Below are 22,198 nucleotides of genomic sequence, written 5' to 3'. Positions count from 1 at the left end.
AAGACCCCATATGGCATCATGAACCATAGTTTAAGAAGCTAGGGCTTAATACATGATTGTTGACTATTTAGTAATATATTACAGATTATTTAACCCCCATTTATGTGTCCCTATCATCCTTTGGGTTACCTGCAATCAATCAATAAGATTTAGTTAATACTTTCTGCTTGTCAGGCACAATGTTCAATGTAAGGGATACAAATACAAGTAGAAAGAAAGCCAGTTCCTATCTTCAAGAATTTACATTTGAATAGGGGAAAAAACTATGAAGGAAGCTGAAAAGCCAGGAGTATGGTTAGGAATAAGGAGGAAAACTTGGCTGACCTGGGTGTCCTCCTTCAAAAGAGTTTCTGGGAGGAGCCAGTAAGTCACTGAGAGAGGTTGAGTGCACTTCTATTGTCTGGATTCCTCAGACTGAAGCATTGGAGCATGGTAGAGGAATGTCAGAATGGATGTTATTCTGGAGAAGAAAGTTAATTCTTTAGAGTGGCCATTACTTTATTGATTCTCTAAAGATCAATGTATTTTATGACTTGTGAATAGATTGGAACCACACTGTGTCTTAAAAAAAAAAAAATTGTCTTTTGCTAGGGAATTGCATGGGAATATTCAAGGTGATATGTAGATTTCCAAGTGCCATCCCATTACTAAATGCCCAAGAATTGGCATTAAAAATAGGAGCAGGAATGGTGGTAAGGACTTTTATTCGTATTTTCATTGGTAAAAGGACATCCCAGGGGAGTAAACCCCCTTTTGGAATTCAGGTCAGTTCTTCTCTGTAACTTCTAGTCCTAGAAGGACTTGCTCAAGATCCTGCTGTCAGTATATATTAGAGATAGAACTTGAATTCAGATCTTCCTGCTTTCACAAGCAGCTCTCTATCTGCCACACCATGATGTTTCTCACTATAAGATATCTTTCAGGAGTCATGCAATCAGGAGAAGAAGCAAGAGTTTGGGCTAACTGATGGCCAGAGTGCCTAGGTATTGTGTTGGGCCAGTATCTATGCAGTGTCCAATGGCAATCATCTCCAGAATAGGGATGGGGTGAGGAGAGGGGAAAAAAGGTGGGGGAAAAGTGACATGATAACTTTACTATATATTTTACAGAAAGAGCAAATTGTATGTAATAGATTTACAATTTTGTGTCCATTTTTTTTCTTTTCTACTATATAATGAAAATGCTTGTTTTATTTCTTAAAGTTCAAAATAAATAAAAAAAATTTAAAATAAAAAAAAATAGATCTAGAGTAAAGCTTCCTTTAGTGGATTGGCTGTACCTTCAGCAGAAGATTTATGAGGGGGCATTGGAAAAGAATTACCGTGATAAAAAGGTGTTGAACAATTATGATCTGTGTGAGGTTGGGTTGGGGCGAGGCACATTGATGAGATAATGTATCTATTGAAAGATGTAATTATATGCTCATACAGCACCAGCTTTTGCAGCCTAAGCTTACCCTCGAGTTTTTTATGGGGGAGGGGAGAGGATGGGGTGGGAAATGGGACAAGACTTTCAATTTTATTGATAGAAAAAGTTGCTCAATGTTGGGGTGTGGGAAGTCTCCTCACTGAAGCAACTGAGCTTGTGTCTTCAACACTTAGGATTCTTCAGCTACACCCAGAGAGAGAACTCTGGTAAGTGACTGGACCACAACATAGTATTTCCACTCTTTCTGTTACTGTTTGCTTGCATTTTTGTTTTCCTTCCCAGATTTTTTTACCTTCTCTCTAGATCAGATCTTTCTTCTGCAGCAAGATAACTATATAAACATGCATACATATATTGTATTTAACATATACTCTAACATATTTAACATGTATGGGACTACCATATATCTACCATATCCAGGGGAGGAGGTGAGGGGTAGGAGGGGAAAAGTTGGAACAGAAGGTTTTGCAAGGGTCAGCGTTGAAAAATTGTCCATGCATATGTTTTGTAAATTAAAAGCTATAATAAAAGAAAAAAGAAAAGAAAAGAAAAACACTGACACTTCTTAAAAAGATGCCTTGGAGCATTGAGAGAGAAGTGTGATGGGCTTGCTCATGGCCACTGTGGCCAGCTCTCCAGCCACTAGTGCCAAGCTGTCTCTCTTATTAACTTTTGTTTGTTTGTTTGGAGAGAAGTCATATCATGCAAGTAGTTTCGTTTTGCACTTTCAGCCCAGCACCTGACACATTAGTAGGTACGTAATAAAGGCTTATTGAATTATAGTTATCACTTTCATAAGAACCTCTGTTAAATTTGTCCTCTCCTCTCTTATATGTATAAAGTTGATTTATTGAACTCAAGTGCTTGACTTTATCCCTATGACAATTTTTAGAACCCTATTAAATTTCACTATTTTCATGTTAGAGAGGGAGGCTCCCAGTGCACATGATGGAGCTGCCTGCTTAGCCTCCCACCCCAGGTTCCTTTATCCATTAACAGTAAGCATACCAGGGATCAGACCCAGTAGTGAGGACAAAAGAATGGGACACAGGCAAAGGAATTCTTTTCTTTCATTCCAGCTGACTTGCTATCACATTACTCCCAGCAGCTGTTCTAAACTTTTTGTTTAAGAGTCCCAAACTCTTACCCCTGTTCCCCTGCCACTTATTCCTAGCAAGTGACTGAGATAATTGTAGTCTTTTATGGAAGGGAACTATACTAGATACAGGGAATAGCATGAACAGGAACTGAGGTAGAAAGTCTGGGGACATATTCTAAAGAGAGTTTTGTCTAAAGCATAGAATACATGGAGAGAAGTAGGTGAGCTTGGAAAGGTAGACTGGGACCAGATTTTGAATGCCATGCTAAGGAGCCTGAATCTTCTGTGGTAGTTAATGGAGATCTATTCTACAGAACAGGAGAGTGACATGATAGGTGGCATGGATTAGCTCATAGTAGCTATTTATTACAGCACTTAAAGATTTGTGAGAAGCTTGCATGTCATCTCACTGAAGCCTCATAATATTCCTGGGATGCAGGATATTATCACCATTTTACAGGTGAAGAAAGGGAGTTTGAGAGAGGTTATACAGTCCTAAGTATCTATAGCAGAACTTGGATTCATTTTCTTGACTCTAAGTTCAGTATTCTATCTACTGTGTCACATAGCTGCCATGAGGTAATTGAACCTAGTGTGTGTTGGATAAAAGAAAGAATCATAGCAGGAAGACTCATTGAAGCTGAAATAGTCCAGAAAAGAAGTAATAAGAATCTGAACCAGGGTAGTTTTAATGCCAGGGCCCTCTTTTATTTCTCATTATTCCTTCATTAATTTTACTTCCATATCTCACATTCCATTACCACCACCCAGAATGTGGAAGGCTTTAAAAGTTAAACAGAACAATTTGTACTTTATCCTGGGAGCAAAAGGGAGACACTGAAATTTCTTGAGAAAGGGAATAATCTCTGTTTTAGGAATATCAATTTGGCAATTAAGTAGTGGGTAGAATGAAGAGGGGAGGATTTGGAGACAGAGAAATCAATTAAGTTATTGCAATAGTCCAGGTAAGATTTGGGCCTGGAGTAGAGGGTAGTTGTGTGATTAAAGATTAATTGATTAAATATGGGAGATGAGGGAGAATTATTTTGAAACTGTAAACCAGGTTGACTAGAGGGATGGAGATACTCTCAATAAAAACCGGGAAGTTAGAGAAGGGGGGCAAGGTTGGAGAAAGATGTCACTCTGAGCCTTGGTTTCCTCATCTGTAAGAATGAAGATCTTGCTTAAATGGACCTATTAAGGAAAGTGCTTTGTAAATGAATTGATAATTTATGAAATTGGGAAGGCAGGTTTGCCTGGATTTTTTAGATACTTACTTGGAAAGTCCTTGATGGCAACAGAAAGTAAGGCTACAATCACACTTTGGTAGGGCATAGATGAAGAGACAAATATCCCTGAAGGCATAGAGATAAGCAGTGAAAAGGGTTACCAGAAGGCATTGAAAGAAAGCCTATATGACCTTCTCTGATTCAGCACATATATTTAATACATGTTTACATATGATACAATTGGCAAATTATGCTTCTTTTATCTTTGGGATGGTTTATAGGTGACTTCTAGGTTCCCCTTTGTAATCTTACTTTTTGTTACTGCTCCTTTGTATTGATTATTTAAAAACAGGCAGGAGAACCCTAGCAAGATACTGCGAAGGTTTTCTGGAGACAGCCTTAGTTTAAGTTACAATCAATAATTACTCCAAAATCGCAGCCAGCTGGTAAAAATGCAAAACGTTTATTTCTCCTTCCAAATTAGCCCGGTTAGTTGAGGCCTATCTCTCTGCCTGAGCTCTTAGAGATCTTGCAGCTTTGTCCTTGACTTCTGCCTCTGCTTTCTTCAGCCTCCAGCTCAACTCCGACTCGTGGCTTCTCAATCTCCAACTGAGTCCAGTACCCTCCTGTATCTCCCAGAGTGCTCTCTGGTCCTAAGAACTTCAAGTGAGGTGTGAATTTAGACTAAGCCAGCCCTGAATTCTCGTGTGAACTCCATTGAGTACTTAGATACTTATGAGCTCTCTAAAGGTGTGGACACAAGCATTGTTCTATCAGTTCCACTTAGTACTTTGTTTCAAGTTCTGGCCCAAAATATCTCTTTCTAAGATCAAATCAACTCCAATGGCTTAACACTTTGTAAAGATTCCAACAAGATACAATCTTAACATAGTAAACTTTCAAACTATATAAATATGACTGATACTTTCAGTTTGGAGTGTTCTATTTTTACTTATTTATTTTTTGCTGAGGCAATTAGGGTTAAGTGACTTGCCCAGGGTCACATGGCTAGGAAATGTTAAGTGTCTGAGGTCAGATTTGAACTCAGGTCCTCCCAACTTCAGGGCTGGTGCTCTGTCCATTGCACCATCTAGCTGCCCCTGAGTGTTCTATTTTTCAAAGACTATTAACAAGTTGGAACACATCCTGAGAATAGATAAGGGGTTCAAAGCCATGGCTAAAGAAGAAAAGACTTGAGGGGGCTCAGCTTTAAGTATTTGAAAGATTCTTGCGGAAGGATAGTATCCTTGGATGAGGCACAGAGATACAGGTTTCAGCTTGAGAAGAGGAAAAAATTACCTACAACTAGAGCTGCTAAAAATGGAAGTGGGAGGGGCAGTATCTGTTCTTATCAGTTCTTATCTGCTAAATCCTGTCAACAGAAGATGATGCAAGCCTTTGGTGTTTGGAATGAGGTGAGTGGGTGCTAGGCTGGTGCTTTGAAGTGAAGGGATGAGCTTCCAGGAAGGGGAGGGAAGGAACTGATATCTGCTATAAAGGCAACTTTGCAATCTCATTTATATACTGGTGCTGAATGGGTAGGTGGGGTCTGTTGCATGGAAAATGGTGTTACTATTGAAATACAGGTATGATTGGGTAGGCAGGCAGAATTCAGAACCAGGCCCTATATATATATTTTTAATTAATTAATTTTTTTTTTACCTGGAGCCTACCCACTGCTTCTCTGGAGCTTCTTGACCCAGTTCTGGGTTTGCTTTGGGTTTGATTTAGTCCCATGCCTCAGGTTGGCTTTCGGTATTCAGGCCAGGATAGAAATAGGGAAGTTTGCTTGGGGTGGAACAGAGCCTTTGTGGGTGGATTGTGTTCTATTCAGGTTCTAAACTTTGTGTAGGTAGATCTGTGAGCTCATCTGCTTGGCTTGCTGTTCTGCAAGCTCCTCCTCATCTGAGCTCTCTCTGCTTTAAGCTCCAATCCTTTGTTTTCAATTTGTTTTTAATTGAGTCTGACTCTATATGACCCCATTTGATATTTTCTTGGCAAAGATACCAGAATAATTTGTCATTTCCTTCTCCAGTTCATTTTACAGATGAGGAAACGGAGGCAAACAGAGTTAGGTGATTTGCTCAGGGTCATACACCCTGATTTGAACTTTGGGAGATTAGTATTCCTCACTTCAAGACTTGGAATCTATTCACTGTGCCACCTAGTTGTCCCCTTCTCGTTCTTTAGTCCCTCAGAGTCTTTTTCCATAAGGCTCCTGAGAAGATATCTATGTTGGAAGGTCAGAACAGATGACCACTTGTTAGAGATGTTGTAGATGGATTAGACCAGGTGACCTCTAAAGTCCCTTCCAACTCTGAGATGCTGGCATCCATTGACTATCCAGCCTAGAACAAACCTGTCATGGGAACCTAGGAGTCATTTAGAGTTGGAAATAGCCTCAGATTTAGTTAGTCCCTTCATTTTACAGAGGGGGAAACTGAAGGCCTAAATGATAAAGTTACCTGTCCAACTTAACATGAACTGATGCTGAGTGAAATGAGCAGAAGCAGGAGAACATTAGGCACGGCAACAGGAAGATTATACAGTGATGAGAGTCGCGACCATCAGAAGTGATCAACAATGAGATGATTCAGGCCAGTTCCAGTAGTTTTATGATGGAGAGAGCCATCTGCACCCCAGAGAGAGACTATGGAGACTGAATGTGGACTACAACATAGTGTTTTCACTCTTTCTGTTGTTGTTTGGTTGCATTTTGTTTTCTTTCTCAATTTTCTTTTCCCTTTTTGATCTGATTTTTCTTGTGCAGCATGATTTGTGGAAATATTTATAGAAGAATTGCACATGTTTAATATATAGTGGATCACTTGCCATCTAGGGGAGGGAATGGAGGGAATGAGAGAAAAATTAGAACACAAGGTTTTGTAAGGGTGAATGTTGAAAATTATCTGTCTATATATTATGAAAATAAAAAGCTTTAAAGCTTTAATTAAAGAAAATAAACATACATGACACACACAATGCAAATGGGAAAAAAGGTTATCCGTCCAAGGTCACAGAGATAGTAAATGAGTAAGATGGAGTGAGGTTAGCCTTCTCTGAAGGATGAGTCTTGGCCCATTTCCCAGACTTCAGAGAAGTTTACTGATGAGTTGGCTTCAGGAATCTCTTTTATGGGTCTGAATTACAATGAAGTGTTATAAACCTACAGAATTACCTGACTGTGGGGGTGATTCATTCATTTAATAAATATTTGAGTATCTAATGTAGGTAGTATACTCTGTTAAGTGATGTTGGGTGACAAGATGAATAAACCAGTATCTGTGTTCCAGGAACTTGCACTCTAGTGGGAAACAGTAAGGCTAATATGTGTAAAAAAAAAAAAAAAAAAATGACTATAGTACAAATTGTAATATAATACAGGAGTGACAAACCAGTGGAGTGGGGAGGAAATTCTGAAGAAAGGCAGAGTTTAAAGAGACAGATGATTCCATTCTTTATCATGTTACAGCCCAAGTAGGGGTCTGATATCCCAGATCCTTGACCGTTTGGAACAAGGTGGTCCTCATGGGCAAATTCAGGGGCTGCTGTGTCACAGAAGTAGGTCTTAGCTCTGACAAATACTCTCCTTCCCCCACACCTTCCATCCCCTCACCTGGAATGGATGTGGCAAATGTAAGACAGGAAGGGGGGGGGGGGTAATGGTGCCTCCTTTGTCTTGCCATTATATTTTTAAGTGGATTTTGTCTCCTACCTATGGGATTTGGCAGCTGCCCTCAGCGGTTATGTTTGTGATGACATCTCACCTTTAAGTCATGCTCTACAGTTTTTAAAGTTTGTCACATACATCTCATTTGGTAACCCGATGAGATTGACAACTTGGCAGAGGTAACAATCACAGCTGTCCAAAAGTGGAATGGAATTCCTTAGAAGACAGAGGGTTTCCCATCTCCTAAGATCTTCAGTAAGAGGGCAGGTGATCATTTATCAAGGATATCACAGAATAGTGCAGCAAAGTTGACAGATGCTAAGCTTGGAGTCAGGAGGTCCTGGATTCAAATTTCATCTCTGGTATTTCCTAACTAGATGACTCTGCATAGGTCACTTAATAAGCCCCCACAATTTCCTAAGTTGTCAATTTGATGATCAGAGTTCCCCACTCTGTGGAAATCACAGGACCCTTAGAGTGTTTATATGTGAAATTTGTAGGATGTGAATTATTTCCATTTTACAGATGTGGAAACTGAAAGGCAGAGTTAAATGATCTGCTCAAAGACATGGAGCCATTGAGATTAGCAGCAGACTGAGAAGAAGAAAAAAACCTAAGTTTTCTGCTTCTTCATACTGTGCTCTTTCATGATCCTGTCACAGAGACGTAGGTTTCCCCAAATCCAATCCTTTCAGAAAGAAAATGACCCTGGGAGGTCGGAAGATGGCTTAGGAAGTTCCCCATCATAGCCCAGGCTTCAATCCTTGCTCCTGTGAGACCCATGATGTTTTGATGAGTGGCTAAGCCCTGCTTCCCTCCCGTCTGCTTTTAGCGTCAGGAAGGCAGGCAGACAGGCTCAGGGTGACAGTGACTTTTTATTTCCCCGATGAATGTGGGATTCATGTTTGCAGACTTGAATGACCAGCTTCTTCCCGGGAAACGTAGCTGGGGCTCTTGGAGAGCTCTGATCAGAAGCCACATCAGTATGTGGTTCAAAAGAAAGACTGTGTAACTCGGTTCACGTGGCCCTGGCCACAGATCTCCTCCTCCTCTGCTCATCAGGCTGTGGTGGGGTTGGCTGGCTGCTTCAGAGAGGCTGGGGAAGCTGGGGGGAGCAGCCCACGGAGTCTGTTCTGTTTGTGTCCATTGCCTTGTTATTCTGTTTGCCGTTGCCTTGTTAATTAAGCTTCCTGAAGAGCCTTAGTGCCAGTTTCCTCCCGTGTCAGTCATTAGGAATGTCCCATTTCCTAAAGCTGGCTTACGCTCAGAAAGCAAAGGAATATGGTATCAGTCTCTGCCCAGCCCCCTCTGTATCCCCACAGGCATTTCTCTGTGGCCAGTCATGCTGTTTCCTTATGTTAGAAAGAAAAGCATCTGTGTACTTAAGGCAGAAAAAAATATGAAGCCTTTGTTCATTTCCCATCATGTCCAGAGCCTACCGTTCCCCTGGAGTGGTGTTTCCCAGTAGTGTCCTAGTGTGACCTGAGTGTCTGGGCCAACGAGAAGGGTTTGGGGGCTGGTATGACTGGAACAGGGGGCCAATCCCATCCATTTTTCTTTGCTTGTGCCAGTGTATGTGTAGCAGGGGCAGGAAAGTAGTGGAAAATATGGGGTTAGTAGGCAAGTGGGCTTTGTCATTCCCGACATTGTGGAGACACACAGATCCTCAGTAGGTATTCAGAGCAAATGACAAACTGCATTTTGTAGTACTTGAAGGTTTAAGGAAATGCATTTCTCTTCACCCTGTGAGGTACCGATTAGCATTGTCATCATGGAAGCCAGCTGAGGCTCAGAAAGGCGAAGTTAACTATCTGCCTGTGGCCACACTGCTACAAAGTGGATGAGGTAGGGATTCAGTATTTGTGGGAACTAGTGGTGAGGAAGCAATCCACTATGGTGGAAACTATTGGCTACAGACACCTAGACCAGAGATTCTTAAACTTTTTGGTCTTAGGATCATTTACATTCTTCTTTTTTTAATGTGTTTTATTTTTCTGAATATATGCAAAGATTGTTTTCAACATTCATCTTCACAAAACCTTGTATTCAAATTTTTTCTCCCTTTTTTCCCCCTCTCCTTTCCCCAAATAGTAAGCAATCTGATATAGTTTAAACTTGTGCAATTCTTCTAAAGATATTTCCATATTCGTCATGCAGAACCAAAAAAAAAAAAAAATCAAAAAGAAATAAAAAACATGAGAAAGGAAAAAAAGCAAGCAAACAAACAACAAAAAATGAAAATACCATGCTCTAGGATTCTTTACATTCTTAAAGATTATCAAGGATCCTTCCCCAGAGAGTTTTTGTTTATGTGTGTTTTAGCTACTGATATTTATCATGTAAGAAATGAAAATATCTTCATATTATTATAAAAAATGGTTTTAATTTCATAGATTCCCGGAAAGGATTTCTGGGCACGGACCACACTTTGACAAGCACTCATCCAAACTATGCCAGGACTCAAGGATCCAGGAATTCTAAAACTAGAAGGAACCTTAGAGGTCATGTTAGTCAACTTTCTCATTTTATAGATGAAGAAATTGACCCCCAGAGAACTTGTGCTCTGTCCAAAGTTGCTCAGGTAACTTAGATCCTGTGACTCCAAGTTGAGGGCTCTTTCTGTTGCCCGGTATTGTCCCTTCTGTCAGTGAATTCTTTATTCTGACTTTAAGCTGCCCACCCCAACCTTCCTTTAGCTCTCAGGAGGATGTGGGGGCACAAGTAGCCAATCCAATGAGACTGTGGAAAAGTCATCTCTTCATTCAGAATCAAAATAGGTGGTACAATGGATAGAGCACCAGCCCTGAAGTTAGGAGAACCTGAGTTCAAATCTGGTCTCAGACACTTAACACTTCCTAGCTGTGTGACCCTGGGCAAGTCACTTAACCCCAGTTGCCTTAAGGGAAAAAAAAAAAAAGAGTGCTAGTAGGAACTGCAGCCCAACTTGCTGAGCTGAAATGGGATAGGATATATTTATAACTATTCTCTCATTCTAATTTGATAAAAAAAAAAAAAATCACTAAATCTGCTTAAAGCTGCAACGGAGCTTAGAAATCAACTAGGCCTATTACTCTCTCATTTTTTAATAGATTAGGAAATAGAAGTTCAAAGGAATAAAACAAGTTGATTGGGATTTCATAGCAAACCAGTGGTACAGCCAAAATTATAACCTACATCAGTTTGATCACTAGTCCAGGACTCTGGAAATACTGAAAGTAGCTTTGACTGTAATTATATGGTAATCATGTTTGCCCATCCCTCCTTTGGAATGAACAGAATTGGCCACTGACCACGAGGGGTTATCAATCTTCTGAGATAAAGATGACTACAGATCTCATTGCTGATGGCCCCTTCCCTCAAATCTGCATAGGTAGCCGTTCCTCTGAGAGAGATGCAGATGAGGGCATTCAGTGACCTTCCTCTTTGCACTATCTGGCTTCTTGAGGCTAAGAGGGAGGGAGAAAACTATATTTGTGGAGAATCTGCCCTAATTTCCTGGGACATTTTGGTGACATTTACATCTATTAGAGGGTCACCAGCATAATGAGATGGCCAAGATAGAAGTAACATTTGTCTCTTTATGTCTCTTTTTGGTGTTTGTTTGTTTTTTTAATGAACCACTGTGCCCAGAGGTTGTTCCAGGTGTTAAATCATAAACTATAGCATTAGCACATCATCTTTGGCAGGGCACAATCTAGATGCTGAAGGACATTTATTTAGGACAGAAGAAGTATTATCTTTATTCAGCAGGAGGTATGCCTTCTGCTTTCCAGAATAAGGGGATGGATCAGGAAACATGTGAGGATTCCATGTGACAAAAAACATAAAATCATTAGGGGGCTGATATGAGCTAGGAACACAAAAGAATCATGGGGTTTCCTGAAACTTATACAGTATCAGGTGTGGTTGTGACTGTGGGTGCTCCCAAGTGGGCTGGACCAATTGCTGGGTTCCTATGGAAACTAATCATTTTACATATTGAAATGTCTTTTGTTGCAGCTGTTTGATCTGATTCTAAGCCAGGAGAAGAAGATTTTCAATGAGCTGGGGATAAGACAAAGATGAAGCAGGCAGGAAGAGGAAAAGGAGAAGAAGCCTGAGTCCTTGGGTAGGCATAGCATGGTTGAGAGAGAAGTAGGAATAGGACATAAATCCTGACTGGGCTTTTATCCAGTCCAATGAAGTTAATCTTCCTCTTGTAGTAATAGATGTAAATAATGATCTATTAATAGTTCTTAAATATCGGTGAATAGCTCTCTTGGGACGGGAATGTAATCAGGAAGTAGCATGTACACATATAAGGATGGGAACTTGGATAATGTATAGGACTGAGGAGATAGAAGCATTAAGAGTGACATCCTGTGACTGAAAAATTGGTGTAATATCTTCAGGATTTATTGTAATAAGGTAGCACCTTTGTGGTGTTATTTGATGTGCACCCAAAGTACTATACCACATCCATTATATATATATGATAATATATCTACTTTTTATGATCCCTGAATTCCCCTCCTAGAGCTTCATTCATTTGAATCTATAATGTTTTTTCTCTTTCCAAGAGTCCCTTATGATCCTGAAAATATTCCTCAGAAAGATAGGGTTTATTACAAAAGATAAAATAGATAACTTTGATTATTTGATATGGAAAGCAAACAAAAAATCAATATACCTAAGATGAGAAGGGAAGTGGGTAAATGGAAAAGTTTGTATTTTGTTTCAAAAAATTTTCTATTAAATATCTCTGATAAAAGTTTGATTTCCAAAGTATATAAAGGATTAATATAAAACTAATACTCATTCCCCAATAAATAAATGGTCAAAGGATATGAACATATAGTTATCAAAAGAAGAATTGAAAAGTGATCACAATCACTTGAAAGAAATCACTAATAATAAGAGAAATAATAAGAGGTTTTACCTCCCACCCTGAAAATTGGAAAAGATGACCAAAAAATGGCAATATTCAATTGTTGGAGAAATTATGGGATCCTAACCATACCAAAGAATTGTTGGTAAAGCTGTGAAAGTACAACCAATAAATAAAATGACCAATTTTGGGGGAAAGAGGGATTGTGAGGCAATTGAGGTTAAGTAACTCATCCAAGGTCACACAGCTAGTAAGTGTTAAGCTTAAGTAAGTAAATGAGTCACATTTGAACATAGGTTCCCCTGACTCCAGGGCCTGTATTCTACGCACTTTGCCATCCAGCTGCCTTGATGTCTTTGAACAAGAGACTCTGTTAGTAGACTTATATACTCCCAAGAACGCTATTGATAAAAATAAATATTTATGGCAGCACTTCTTTGCTATAGTAAAATAATTGGAAACAGAGTAAATAAATTCCCCTTGATTGGGGAATAGCTAAACAAACTGTGGTACATGAATGGAATGGAAATTACTGTGCTATTAAATTTGTGATGAATAGAGAAGCATGGAAAGATTTACATGAAATGATGGAGAGTGAAGCAAATAAAGCCAAGGAAACAATATGCACAGTAACAACAAAATGCAAAAAAACCGAACAAACAAACACTCACCTCCCCCCCACTAAAAATAAAAAATGATGTAACAAAATTGTAAAGTTCAAACAGGATTCACATGAAGAGAAATTAGGACATCTCCAAACTACCTCCTTCATGGAAGTAGTTGGTCCACAGGCATTACGCATGAACTTTTTCAATGTATTGATTAGTTGTATTGACTTTTTCCTGTCTTAAAAAAAACCTGTCTCTTATATGGAATGGCTCTCTGGGAAGGGGGAAAAGGTCTTGCAGATAGTTATGTTAATGTTAGAGTGCCAGGTCTGGATGTGATCCAGTTATTCAAATTACTTAATCTGTTTGCTTCAATTTCCTCATCTGAAAAATGGGGATATTTATCCCCATTGGGGATATTTATCCCCATCCCAATGGGGATACTATTATTTAATAGTATCTTCCCTCTCAGGATTATTGTGAAAATCAAATGAGATAACAATTGTAAAGTGCTTATCATTCTGACTGTCACATAGTAAGCACTATATAAGCATTAGTTATTATAATGTAAGAAACAGAAGACATCAATTAAGATGTTTCAAAAAAGAAAGAAAAATGCTCCTTGGAGGATTTACAGCTTTTCCAATTGTTAAAGCACAGCTTAGTTAAAGCAGGACTGTTAGAAATGAGGGGAAGGGAAGGGAGAGGATGTCAGGGGAGTGGAGATTCCAAGGCTACATTAATTCTTTAAAAACTAACAGTCAGTATCTTTACCCTCTCTATGTGTAGACCCTCTGTGTGAGCCTCTTTCTTTAACTCAAAGCTCTCCCCAGACAGGGTTCTGTCTCTGTAGCTGTCTTTCTTACATAAACTTTCCTAGGAGCCAGAGAAAAGGGGGAACCTTTCTGTGGTTTCCCATTAAGTGCCGGCTCCCCCTTTGTTCCCCATTCCAAAGACTACTGTGTTAAGGATCGAGGATTCGGAGGCAAGTTTTCATCTAATGCACTGGTGATGTAGAGAAGAGCTTTTCTCTTCTGACCCCTGCTCTGAAGCAGGCGGGATTAGGTGGAGGATTTGTGACCTAAACTGCTTCTAATCTGTAGCTAAATTTAGAAATGGACTGACATCCACATGATTTTCTTTTCTTCTCTAAAAGGGAGGTTCCTAGATTGAAGCCTCACAGTAGTGAGGGGGGTGGTGGGGAGAAATAGAGAAAGGGGAGCAACTAGAAGAAGGGATAAAGAGAGAAAAAAGAGAAAGAAAGAGGGGTAGAGGAGAGACTCTGGAAGCTATAATTTCAGGGAAGGAGGCCTATCCAGACACAGACTTGATGATGTGGCTTGTGATACATATGAAGCATTTGTAGCCGCTGAACTGTAAATAATTAAAATTCTGGGAGCAGCTCAGCAGATAGAGCTCTGGCCCTGGAGTCAGGAGGACCTGAGTTCAAATCCGCCCTCAGACACTTAACATTTCCTAGCTGTGTGACCCTAAGCTAATCACTTAACCCTGATTGCCTCACAGAAATGAAACAAAAGAATACATTCCTCTCCCCCTCAATCTATTCCCAGCCTCATTACTCAGAGATAGGACAAGTTGATGGGGAGCCCTAAATTGCTTCATAGGTCTTAGTGAGCTTAGATCATCATAACGCTGAAGCCTTCCTGCTCTGTCTCAATCCTAGACTTTCCCTCACCCCCAAATTCCAACACAGCCATGGCCACCTGCCAAGTCTCCTCTCTTTCAAATCTAGATCAGGCAGCTGGGTAGCACAGCAGATGGAGCACTGGGCCTGGAGTCAGTAAGAACCACATTGAAATCAGCCTCAGAGATTTACTAGCTGGGTGATCCTGGGCACAGTGTGACCATTCAACTTCTGTTTGCCTCAGTTTCCTCAATTGTAAAATGGATAATTAATAGCACCTACTTTAAAGGGTTGTTCTAAAGCTCAAATGGGATAATAATTGTAAAAGCACAAGTATTTAGTAAATGTTATATGAATGTTATTAAGAGTTTTAAACTTGGGTTCTATGGGCTTTTAAAAAAATTATATCTCAATATAATTGGTTTCTTTTGTAATTCTACATATTTTATTTTATACATTTAAAAGCATTATTCTGAGAAGGGATTGACAGGCTTCATCAGCCATTGCCACAAGGGTCCAGGGCATAAAAAGAATTAAGAACCCCCTAACCTCAACCTAAGTAAGATTTTGTGATCCTTCCAGAACCATGACACCATCATTGTAGTGGTCCTCACTCCCAGGATTGCCTGAATTTGATACAATTTCCTATTTACACTTGTATTGCAAACTCACAGGGAATTTAGTGTCCAGCCTCCCCTCAATTAAATGTATATTGTGTTTCAGATCAGATGCCCTGTATTTTTGTTTTGAGATGACTTCCTAAAATACAGTCTTTTGGTTTCTTGGGCAGCTAGCAGGCAGGAACAGAAAGAAGAGTTAGAGGGAATGCTGCTGTGCCAGTGGACACAGTCATTCAGTTGTGTGTAACTCTTGGCAACCCCATTTGGGGTTTTCTTGGCAAAGGTACTGGGATGGTTTGCCATTTCTTTCTCCAGATCATTTTACAGATGAAAAAACTGAGGCAGTTAAGTGGTTTGCCCAGGGTCACACAGCTAGTAAGTATCTGAGGCCAGATTTGAACTAAGGAAGATGAATTTTCCTGACTCAGGTCCAACACTCCATCCACTATGGCACCACTTAGCTGCTCCAACATTCCTTTAGTAGAGCAGTATTTTAAATCTACTGAAGTCATTAGTTAGGGCTTGTCAAGGTGAGAGAAGAAGAAATATGGCCTTTACTTTAGGGAGTAACCATTTGGTTGAGCAGGGGATAAACATTGAATGAACTCAGGTTGACAAACTGGAAATGATCAAGTTCAAGTCCTTTGAGAAAAAGTCTCCCTCACTATCCCTTAAATGTCCAGGTTTCTTCACACTGGAAGAGGGAACTGACTGTTGCTTGCTGTAAGAGGGGATGTAAAAGGACCCTACAGTGTCAAGTTCTGGAACCCCCTTATCGAGAGAAAATGATCATCTAGAACCTGTCACTGAGTAGATTTCAGAGGGTCTATAAATTTAGATAAGGGAAAAATTGCATATTCATTTTCACTAATTTCTAACTGAAATTTAGCTTTTCTTTCAATTTAAAAACATTATTCTGAGAAAAATTCCGTAGGTTTCACCACACTACCAAAGGGATCCATGACATACAAAAAGGTTAAGGACTTCTGTCCAGAACTAATTCAGAACAATGTCCTTTGAAAATTAATTGAAGGAATTAAGTATGTTCTTAACATAGGGAAGAAAAGGCTTAGGAGGTCATGTTTAATAACCTTCAGTTTTTTTGAAGTGTGGTCAGAGGGAATCAGACTTAGTATGGCTCCATAAAGGAAAACTAGACCAATAATTGGCATTTACAGGAGGGGGATTTTAGTTCAGTAAACAGAAGGGTGGCTTTTTGTATGGGTGTTGTTTTTTAAACAAAGTAAGATGAATCACTTTCTTTGAAGATGGGTTCCTCATTACTGGAAGTATTCAGACAGAGACCTGTGTGATCATTTGTCAGGACTGTTAGTGGAGGGGCTTCATGCTTTGGTGGGGAGTGAGTGTTGGACTAGATATTCTCTAAGGTCTCTTTCAATGCTATGATTTATTCCTAGGATGAAAGGGAGGAGGAGTAGCTAACAGGAAAACTGTTCCAAGAGCCACAGTAAAGGAGAGTCCCCAGTCTCTTACAGTCCCCTTGCATAAGAAAGAATGCTAAGATAACTCATTAAAAAACAAAAACAAAAACCTCCAACTGGTTGGATAGACAAAGATCCTAGCCAGTTTAAATGACATCCAGGAAGATGACTCTGATTTTTAAGCAGGTAGGTTTTCTGTCTTTGAGGAGCCAGGCTTAGATACATCCCCTCGGACTGCCCCCATCGGTACAGCAGGAGGCTGTGTAAGTTGAGAGAGGCTTGGTCCTCCTGGCTGTGGCCCGGCTCCCTCACAGGGGACCGAGGACAGAGCGAGCCTACTGTGGTTTCTCTGGCTGTCCTTGCGGAGTCTTTCCCTGCCAGCAGTTGACAATGGCCTGTTTCAGAGCAGCAGGGGCCAGCCTCTCACTTTCTTGGCTCCAGGCTCGCTGGCAGCTCGGCTCTCTAGGTGGCTGCTTGGGGGAGGAATTCCTGCATCGGGCCTCTAACTAGGACACCTCCCCCGCCCCTTTCTAATCCAGGTAAATCTCAGTGGGACGGACCGGCAGGGAAGAGAAAGCTGTGTGGAGACCTCAGCCTTTAATGTTAATGAAAGTTTCCGTGACCCCTGGGTTTGGGATCTTTGCAGCACTGAAGACGGCCAACATGAGCAAGAGGGGAAAATGGGGCCTTCCTAGGAAGGAGAAAGGACTGGGACAGGTCTAGTTAGGAGACAGGGCCAGTGGAACAAAGCTCAGCCAGACTGACTCACTTCATTTTGGAAAACTATTTGTTAAGAACGTTTTCCTTTAATTGAGGTAAACTTTGCCTCCCTCGTTTTCCCTCTCCCTATTCCTTAGGTTAATTCCCTTTCTCACTCCCAGTTTCCCGCTGTGGAGAGACAATGAAGACGTCTGATCCCTTCCAATATTTAAACAGTCATCATGTCTTCCTAAGTTGTTTCTCCTCTATTCTTAATTACTTCAGAGCCCTTCAAACTGTCTTTTCCTTTCTCTAGTCCCTCCTTATTTTTCTTAGCTGTGTTTGTCTCTATCTACCTCTCCCCCTCTCTCAACATCACTTTGTCCTTTTCTATCATCTGCCTGCCCCTGATGCTGTGTTGTACAGCTGGCTTCTAAGAATTAAACCAATTTCTTCTGGTTCTTTGTTCAGTGGAGATAGGGGTCAGCTGATGGCCCTGCAGATCCTTGGGTGCAGTCATTGTTTTGCTGTTGTCATAATGTAGTCATTCTATTAAACTGCTGAATATTGCAAATGACAGAATGCAAAAGTTAGTTTCTGGAGAATTATTGAGCTTAGAAGGGAATTTTCCTCTTTCCATGATCATTTCCTCATTTCCCCTTTCCTAATTAAGCATATGTTTAGGTCAGATAGTCATTACTGATTTTTCTAACCATTCTCAGTGTGAAATAAACTGGGGTGAAATCTTTGCGGAAATAATCCACTACTGCATAGTGGATTAGGGCAGATTTTGGAATCAGGAAGACCAGTTCAAATTCTGCTTTTATCACATCTGAGCTGGGAGAGCCTGAGCTCAATCTCTTGGTGTCTCAGTTAGCTCTCTAAGCCTCTAAATTAGAAATTAAGGACTGATTTGTGTTGGTAAAGGGCGTTTCCACATTGGTATTTCTCACAACAGATGAAATTACAATTCCCCACCCTCCCTTTTCTCCCATTATCTTGCCATCTCTATATACCATGCTCAGGGTTACCAGCCTGTTATCAGGATCTGTTGACTCATAAGGTCATGGTGATCCTTGGAAGCTTTTTTTTTTTGTTCACTTACTGCTGTTCTTTCTTTTACCTGTCTGAATAGATATTACACAAACTGTGAAACCACATTAATCAAAGATTAATGTATAAAAGTTAATATAAAATAAATATAAACTATATTTGGCAAAATTTTTTATAAAAACATTCAACAATGGTTCTCAAATTTTTTTATTTGTTTGTTTGTTTATGGCATTTTTTTTTTAAGGACAACAAATGAGAGTCCTTAGGAAGTCCTGCCTCCAGACCTATTATTCAGGTTTTGAGGCAGCTTTACTTTACTTCAGAGGAGGCAGCTTTGGGCCATTTCTCATTGAGCTGCCATCGTGACCCTCCTGACATCTTCCTGAGATCAAATCCAGCCTCAGACATTATTTGTGTGACCCTGGAAAAGTTACGTAACCGAGTTTGCCTCAGTACCGTATACAGATCTCATATCTGGAAAAGAAAATGGCAAACTCTATTATCTTTGCTAACAGTATATCATGAAGAGTAAGACGTGATTGAAGACAACAGAACACCACCAATACTAAACTGGGTAGTAGCTGAGAAATATGCAAATCTTGGGGGATGTGGAAAGACGATTCATTCATTGAAGTTAAATGAAAATGTAAAGTCTTACAATTCAGGCGTTAAAATTCAACTTTGAGAATACAGGTTTGAGGAAATGAGGCTAGACTATATAGTCCATGTGAAAAAGATCTGGAAGTTTAGCTGAGGACTTTAACAGCAGGTTGCAGGATGATATGGCAGCCAAAAAAATTAAGTTGAATTTAGACAATATCAATTAGAAATCTAGTGTCCAGGAAAAGAAAGGTCATAGTCCTACTGTACTCTGTCCCAGTCAACTTACATCTAAGAAACTGTACACTTCTGATGACCCTATTTTAGAAAGAATATTGACAAGCTAGAAGGTGCCCAGAAGAGACTTGAGACAGTGCCATAACTATCAGGAGTGAGGACATGTTCACAGTTTAAAAGTATTTGCCGGGCTCTCATGTAGAAGGATTACATCTGTTTAGCTTGGTCTCAGAGTATAGATCTAGTAAAAATACAAACATCCCTTGTAAGGGATATAAGAGCTTCGAACCATTTCCCCAAGCAGACTACAGGAGGTAGGAAGTGCTCAGACTAAATTCATGTCAACTTCTATTTTCTGCTAGTATCTTTTTCAAACTCCCTCAGTTCAAGTGTCATTTGACATATAGCCAGCAACCCATTATAGTTCTTAGTTTTTATGGTGTCCTCTCCCCTCCCCCTTTCCTTGCTTAAGTAAATATTCCCAGGACTCTCTTTAAACAAACAAAAAAAAAGAGCAAAGCAAAACTGTGGTAAAGGAATTGATTTCACCCTTTTCCCATCATACTCTCTGTTCTATGCAAATCACAGGGGCTGGTCTAGTGGGAAGAGATGGTGACCTACACCCCATCCCAGCAACAAATTGCAGCTAATCTTTCTTTGGTCTTCCTATATAATTAATCTCTTCATTGTATGGCAGCATGTACTTCTAAAGTACTTGAAAAGGATTGTTCTTAAATTGTCTGTTCACTTTCCAGTGAACCTTTCCAGATCCTTCCACTGCAGTCCCAGTAGAATATAAACTTCTTGAAAGCAGGGATTATTTTTTCATTATATCAATAGTGTCCATTATAGTGGAAGCAATTCAGAATTATTAATTGAATTGCATCTTGTTAATACTATTAATTTACTAAATAAAATATTCATGGAAAGAACAAAGGAAAATTTTCACCAAGCCATTGAACTAATGATTTGATTCAAATGTCTTCAGTTAATGATGTTTGACTGTCATCTTTAGTATTAATAGTAGTGGTTTACATTGATTTAGCACTTTAAACTTTGCAAAATGCTCTCCTCTCAACAACTGTATGAGGTATCATCTCCATTTTATACAGATGAGGAAATTGAGATTCAGACAATTAAGTGATTATAGAGGACAAAAGAGTAAGTGGCAACAGAATGGTACAATGGAAAGAACCTTGGTTCTGGAGACGGGGCTTGAGTTCAAATTCCACATCTGTGACTTTGGACAACCTCAGCCTTCTCACGTGTGAAATGAGGATGGTTGGACTCTAATCCCTTCCAGCTCTAGACCTATAATCTTATGAATGTGGATTTAAACCCAATTCTTCTGACTCCAATATTAATAACACCAGATTATTTTCAACTTTATTGTTTGTTCAAGAGTCCAGTATTTTTTCTTTTCTTTAGCTCTTACTCTTTACCCAAATGGAAGTGAAGTTACCAAGAAGGTAAAAATCCTTGGACAAATTACTTTTCTGAATCATTTCCTCATCTGTAAAATCAATGGATTTGTTAGATTAGATCTCTAATATTTCTTCCACATCTAACATCCTCTTCATGACTCTTATCATTCATCAAAATGATTCAAAGAAGGGAAGCCTTCTTTGGCTACCCAACTCATATTGCTCTAGTCCTTCAAGATTAGATCTTCTGTCTATACCTCACCATCAATACTTAATCATTTTAACTCCCTTTATGTATATAGCACTTTAAATTTTATCTGAAATGTTTAATCTATTAGTTTGTCCTTACATTATAAGGAAGGGAGATCCTTTCTTGTCTGTGTTTGTGTTACCTCCTTGAGGTATCATCAAGGTATATAAATGGTATCTTCTCTGTGACCCAACATCCTGATTATCCTCATGAAGGACGTAATATATTAAATATTAAATATATTAATATGTTAAAGAGGAGCAATACATTAATAAATTGGAATATCTCCAAAGTCCTTCCTCAGTTCTGATATTCTATAATTATATTACATTACTTGAGTAAAGAGAAGTTTATCGCTTGTTTGATTTACACTATTGAACATGGCCTAGCATTTGCAACTCTCAAGTCCCAAGTTTCTTCCTTATCTACTGAGACACATTTGTGTTCCTATTTACTATCACTGCAAATGTTCCTTTTCCAGCCTTGTGAAAAAATTTGGCCAACTTTCTGGGCCTGAGTACTAAGGATAGCTGGTTCCCAAGAGTTTTTAATCTTAGGTGATGAGTGGCAGGTTCCCCATCCTCCTTCCCCTCCCAAACCAATCCTCTGCCACAGTGCCTGGCTTGGCAGTCACACAATAACCCTGCCTGTTTATACTGGTGCCCGGACAGACCACACTATCTCAAGGGCATACTAAAAAACAAAACAAAACAAAAAATCCTAACCACAAGAGCTAATCAGGATGCACTTTTCCTGAGGTGGAGAGTACAGTAGGTACCCAGGATCCTAAAAAGCAGTGATTCCTATTCTGTTCCATTCTTTTGTAAAACAAAAAAATTCAATTCTCAAAAAATGTTGAGTTATAAATTTCCTCCCCCCTACTTCTTATTCTGCTCACTGAGAAGGCAGGAAAAATAAAACCCATTACAAATATGTATTGTCAAGCAAAACAAATTCCTGTATTAGACATGTTAAGGAAAGGAGAGAGAGGGGAAGGAAGAAGGGAGGAGTGAAAGAGGGAGGGAAGAAAGGAGAAGGGAAGGAAAGGAAGGAGGGAGGAAAGAAGGAAGAAAACAGGCTTCAATCTTCACTCTTGAGCCTCTCTCTACCTGGAGGTAAATAATGTTTCATCTTAAATTTTTTTTTTTTTTTTTGCTGAGACAATTGTAACTTGGCGAGGGTCACACAGCTAGGAAGTGTTAAGTGTCAGAGACCAGATTTGAACTCAGGTTCTCCAGACTTCAGGGCTGGTGCGCTATCCACTATGCTACCTAACTGCCTTCTCATCTTAAGTCTTTTGAAATTGTGCTAGTTCATTGTATTGATT

The 22,198-nt window shown here is 39.7% G+C and overlaps 1 protein-coding gene across 6 annotated transcripts in view; it reads left to right on the top strand.

Moving 5' to 3' along the window:
* The window catches only part of GRAMD2A (GRAM domain containing 2A), an 82,152-nt gene that overhangs the window by 20,907 nt on the left and 39,047 nt on the right, over positions 1-22,198 (top strand). The window contains exon 2 of one of the 6 annotated variants that reach the window (XM_031956332.1): positions 11,426-11,534. The exons of the other annotated variants lie outside the window; for them this stretch is intronic. The gene's annotated coding sequence lies outside the window, so the exon portion shown is untranslated. The remainder of the gene's footprint in view (positions 1-11,425; positions 11,535-22,198) is intronic. 6 annotated transcript variants of the gene reach the window in all.

This window comes from Sarcophilus harrisii, chromosome 2 (assembly GCF_902635505.1).
Source record: "Sarcophilus harrisii chromosome 2, mSarHar1.11, whole genome shotgun sequence".
In the NCBI taxonomy this organism is placed as follows: domain Eukaryota; kingdom Metazoa; phylum Chordata; class Mammalia; order Dasyuromorphia; family Dasyuridae; genus Sarcophilus; species Sarcophilus harrisii.
The sequence above is the reverse complement of the archived record's forward strand: the minus strand, read 5'-3'. Positions and strand labels throughout refer to the sequence as shown.